This window comes from Ciconia boyciana, chromosome 3 (genome assembly GCF_034638445.1).
Source record: "Ciconia boyciana chromosome 3, ASM3463844v1, whole genome shotgun sequence".
Taxonomy (NCBI): Eukaryota; Metazoa; Chordata; class Aves; order Ciconiiformes; family Ciconiidae; genus Ciconia; species Ciconia boyciana.
In genome coordinates, this window is record NC_132936.1 from 101,050,354 (window position 1) to 101,056,353 (window position 6,000).

The window sequence follows — 6,000 nt, forward strand, 5'->3', positions numbered from 1 at the left end:
CACTGATAGCTAAGGTGATTACCTTCAGGAATAACACATACCGACTAAAAATGGTATCGGTCACATTACTGACCAGACACAAGCAGGGAAGGGAGTAACACAATCTAATCCAATTACTCCTGAAAACACAATATGCAATAGATCTATATGAAAAATAACAGTTGGAATTTTCCATAAAGGATGCTCTTCAATATAACCACAGCCAAATGTTAGTCTGCTTCTCATTTTGTCTTAATTTCCCTGTTCAGAGTCATTATATAAACCTGCCTGTTAAACTAACCAATTCTCCTAAGGCTGGCTGTTTCATTTTTATAAGATCAACAAGATTTTAAGTATTCTTGGGAGCTGCTCTCAGGAGTTAATTATAGGGTGAGGAAATGGGAACATGCAGGCGTATGGCCTTCAGACTCTGGCACAAAGAAGTATTCATTTATGATCAAAAAAACAGTTGAAGACTTGATGTCCCTGGACTTTAAAAAAAAATATATATATATGAAAACTAGAAATGCAGATAACCCGCTTCTTCTTTCAGTCAGGCAGTCTGTCTTCTTTCATGAGATATCAACAAATAACGAACAGCTGAACATCTGGTAAGACCAGAATTCAATGAGCTCGGCCTATTCCTTAACTTCACAGGTGGTATACCAGTAACACATAGACAGATGAGTAGGTCAGGGAATAGGACTAGTTGCTACTTTTTCCACAGAAGGAAATGACAGAAAAATGACAAAATTTTGACAGAATTATACTGTGCCTCTCAGGATACCCCTCTCAAAGCCATTTCAGTTGTGCTGGTAGGAAGCTTGGAGTGCTGGTGTTCAGACTTCCCCATTCACTGGCATCAGACCGGCAGCTCTCCTCTTCATTCACTGCCTTTAAGAATTTAATTGTTCCCATTTTAACATTTTGTATGGGACTGTCACAAGCACTCAAGCACAGACCCTTGCCCCAGCACTGAAAGTGGCTACGCAGGCTGTGATCTCTGTGGTGTTAACACTGCCTGGCTTCAGACCGCAATTCATGCTGGGATGTCAGATGTCCCCTCCTCATCCCACGCGATATGAAGGCCCAAGCTGCTTCACCCATCCATTAGATTTTTGCCTTTTAAAGAAACTCCTGGAGGGGGTGAGGACCAATGAGTGTCTGCAGTTTGCAGACTTAACAGTCCTCAAGTATTACAAAACTACTGTTGAAGAAGAAAGGAGTTAGGGCAAATCTAAGTGCTTTTAAAACCGTGCCCTTGAAAGAAAATAATATCTCTGCTTGCAAAATAGAAATTCCATTTAACGATCCCATCAAAAATTACAACTTTGCTTATTCCAGGAAGAAAAGGCAGAATGGCAAAGCTCTCAAACTATATTCCAAATGATAAAGCCAAATCCCCTGTGAGATACTGAAATCCTGTATTGCCAGTAAAGCACTAATGGGAAGTGGTTCTTTTCCATGCAGATAACTTTAATAGCAAACTGTGCAAGGAGTATTAAAACACCTAGGAATTAAATGCTGAACTTTTTAGAAATTACACAAAGAAATGGAGAACCACTGAAGCAGAGCTTTCAAACAGATTGCACCACCAAATTCTCTTAGCTCTGTGTGCTTCAGGTAAGCAAAACAATTCCAGTAGTGCTAGGAAGCAACATGCTTAACCCGTAGGTTGGTGGCATTTTCCATGCTGCATACCAGAAAGCAACAACTCTGCCTGAACTTTGGTAAGACTGGAATTGAAATCATACCTTAGCGATGTAGGAGGCTGCAAGTCTTTTGAGACGTGTGTGTGCTGGTGGGGAGTAAGGTTGAAGACCGATAATTTTACACTCCTTATAAACCACTTCCATTGTTGCTCTCTTCCACTTATTTCCACTTAAGGGAAAATAAGCAGTTCCTGTCTGCTTTCGAGCCCCTAACAAAGTACACGTTTGTGTATGCTTTTGTAATCAGTTTACCCATGAAAGTTCAGATCAGACACAACATCTGGTTTGCAGCAAGATTTTCCTTTCCAAAAGAAAAACTGAATTAGTCTATTACGAATCATTCAACAGTATTGATATTACAATCTGAGCTGAAATAAACATCATAAAACTACCAGGCAGTAAACACAACACTAATAAGAATAGGGAATCTAACTTTAACAATTTTTAAAAATTATTTTCATGAATGTTTGGCATTCTCAATTTTTCTGCCATCTCACCTGAATTTACAGTCTCATCCCTTTCTTTCTAGCCCAGTATATTTTCCATTTGGTATCTCGCTCCTAGACTGGATCAGATGGCTAGAAAAGGACAACTTCCTCTGCCTAAAGAGGTGAACTCACATTGCATAGTCTTTACTTAGCGTAGTCCAAGAAAGAGAAAAGTGTTTTGGATGGAGAGGGTAATTCCCCCCAGAGGATCCCCCTGAAACAAACGTTTATTAAATCTGTCCCCTAGATCATACAGCATACAACTCTCACATGTGACGTGATTAACAGTTTTCAAACCCCAGTGGGTGATGGGGTCACTCACCGTAATGTAGTTTTTATCACTTATTATCTGGACAATATATCCTGAAAATTCATTTGATGTGTGGCTTTGGTGAAAAGTTTGCCATTTGTGCTGCACTGGAGACTAGATGTCTGGGTAGCAAGTCAGCGAATGACAGGTCAATTTCAAAAGCTTCATCCAAATACAGCTATTAAGCATTAAAATTTGCAGTTATTGATCTGAATTATTTCAGATTAGAGCTAGGTCACACAGAAACACAATATCAGAGCAAGAAGCTCTTAAGTTTCCCAGAGCACATGGGCCTGTTGAGACCAGTGATGTCCATTCCCAGAACCCTCCTACCTTGCTTGAACTGAGAAAGAGAAATGCCCCAAATAAGCTTTTTTCTTTCCTTAGTCCTATAAAAAGCTGATTCCTGGGTGTAGTTTTACCAGCTTTTCCTTTCATTTCAGGGCTTAAAATAATACTGTCTTGTCTGCATAGGCAGCCTCTGTTTCGTAAAATAATGGCAGCAAAAAATCAACAGGCTCTCAAGCCCAAAGTTTAAACAAATCTTGGTAACATCCCCTTCCTTTGCCTTCCACTTCCCAAAAGAATCATTCGCTTGATGAACAAATCATAAGCTTTTTTAAAAAATCAAATAGTAGGTTTTGATCTCCTCTGATTTTAAAACTACTCAGAAGCCAGAAGTACACATGGGAGCTGGAGATCTTTCCCTCATCATGGGAACTCTTGTAGCAAGAGGCAGAACCATGCCTGGTGATGGATGCATGAAAATGAGTAATGCTCCCCAGCAGCAGCTCTAAATCTTGTTATACTGAGGAATGTGAGGTGACTAGAAAGAGGGCAGAAGTTACTGCCAGAGGGGCTTTGCAACACAGGTGCAAACAAAATGCATCGCAAAGAGCAGTATGAAGTTCATTAGCAATGGTAATAATGGATGGGCCTCTCCCATAGCATACCACGAAGCACATGCTGCAGGAAGCAATGCTAATAGGAAAAGTAACAGCACACTGAAGTTCTCATAAATGCACTCCCCACTCTGATCCAGGCACACAGGAAAGAAATTAATCTCTGACTGTATTCCAAGTCTGGGCAAGATCTAGAGAACATCTGCCAAGATACATTCAGCTGAAAGCTAGGGGTTTGGTGGAGCAGACAGTATCAACTTCCAGCAACGTGCAGGACTCCGCATTTATATTTGCATGATATACAAATATGTATTTGCATTTGGAAAAAATCAGCTGTTGATTTTTTATTTTTGTATTTTTAACCTGCTTGTAAATAGATACATTTAGGCTTGTGCATTTCATTTCTTGCATTTTTTTTAAGTGCAAGCGTTTAAGTGAGGCACAAATTAAAAAGGGGAGCGGGCTCATAAGAATGTATGTCACTTGAAGCTTCTTTTACTGAAAGTTAGCAGGACTTAAGCTCTGATGTGCTTGTTTCCTTTTGACATTGAAAACACGCCAGCACTTCCACTGCTAAGTGCCATAAGGAACCGGCCTTCTATTTATTTTTTACATTATTTTTATCATGCACACTAGATGGTGCTCAAGTTAAAAAATGACTGGCAACTTTGATAAACATTTTATGAGATTAGCAAAATATAAGTACTGCAAAGGAAGAACATGTAACAAGAAATCAGGAAAAACTGCCTACTTACCTGAGTCTCTTCCTGACTGCTGATCATCACGTATTTTACTAAAATTGTATTTCACTGGCTTTGTTCATAATCACTACTGATTTTCAGTTGCATATTTATGAAATTTTTGCAGTCACTTACAGCATCTTACATTATTGAGAGCTGAATGAATTATGTGAATATAAGTACACAGCTACAAACAACATGGAAATACGTTTCACCAGCCATCAGAAATTCAATATCTGTGTTCATGACAGTACTGGCTTGTGGAAACATTTGAAAATAGAATTATTTCTTTCTCAGTGATCATATTAGATTAACCTATTAGTATATGGAAAAGTTGTCATGACATTTCAAACAGATATACTGTACCAAGTATGTCACTGGCCTTTATCTTAGCTGCAGTCTGAATTTTGAGCAAATCAGGCTCTTTTCAAGCAGCACAGAGAGAAAGGACTAAGCAATTCAGAGTCTGACACTGTTTAATAGGTGTCCAGTCCTGGCTGAAGACTGATCGACCCTCCTGAATTGGCAGTGATCGAACACAAGTGGTCACAATCAGACACAGATGAGAACACAAAATTGGTGAGGAGCAGACACTGACAGCAGTGCTGGATTGGTCACAGGCCAATACATGCAGATACATGCAGACATTGAATTAGTCAGAAATACATAGATGCTTGAATCTGGCTGATGACATTGCATTGATTAATTTGAGATCTTTTCTACTTTTTCAATACCTTAATAGCTCCTCATGGAAAGTTATTTATTTCTACGAGGTTAATAATTCCTTAGGTAAACCCAGAGGCAAACTTGGGCTGTGGACAGATGTCCTCTTCCAGATCTAGCTGTGCAGCTGAAGATGCTACTGACCTGAGCTATTTGTCTTCCATGGCCATCAGAGATTCTTCTCTACTCCCCTCCCTCCTTGTTAGCAGATTCACATGAATCCTCTTTCTTTCATTTCCGAAAATACCACACAGTTAAGCCTAGTTTTCAGGCTAACTTTGAAGCAGAAAACAGCAGAGTCCATAGTATTCTCTCTGCTGAGAGAGGGCAGAACCCCCCTGCAGAGGATTAGTAGCAAGTAGCTGTGCCAGGGTGACATCTTCAGTCAGCATGGCTGTTTGCAAAGTGAACACCAACCCCACAGCCTTAGCCCAGTCCAGCTACCAGCTCCAGTTTTGGAAAAATTATGACAAATTATTCCAGAATTGCAAATCAATGGTCTAGGGAAAAGGAGGCAGGAAGCAAATCTAATTGAATTTTACAGTACTTCACAAATCCCCCTAAATATTTGCACAAAACCTGAAAGGGATCTTGATTCTTTTTATCCAACACCTGCTGCTCTGTCACAGTTCAGCATTAAAAAACAAATGACTCCAATCTGCTGGAAATAACAAAAGGCAAGAGAGTGTCAAGTGCTGTTTGCACAAAGAAAGAGAACTGTGCAATAAAGAAGTTCATAAAATCATGAGCAAAGTTCACCTCTATCCTCTACAAATAACATTTCAACTTCCCTGCGTGTGTATAATGAAAAAAAGCAATGTTTAATCACATACAACCATCCTGTCCTTTCAGTGTATTATCCTATCTTTTTTGCCATGAAGTGAAAAGCATTTAAAAAGCTGTGAACAGAAACCACCATGGATTTAAATGTGGGGAGACCACTAGTAACCCTCACCCACCCCTTGATTCAGAGAAGGAGAATACATCTTTTTCTTTCTCACATCAGATAACAGCACACCTCTTCTGTAGAAACTAGTGACAACCTCTCCTATGTCCATTGCTAAGAAGACCCTATATCTACCACCAGCTCTTGAATCTCTCTCTTTTTTTTTTAATATCACAGACATTGCCACAAAGCTATAAATC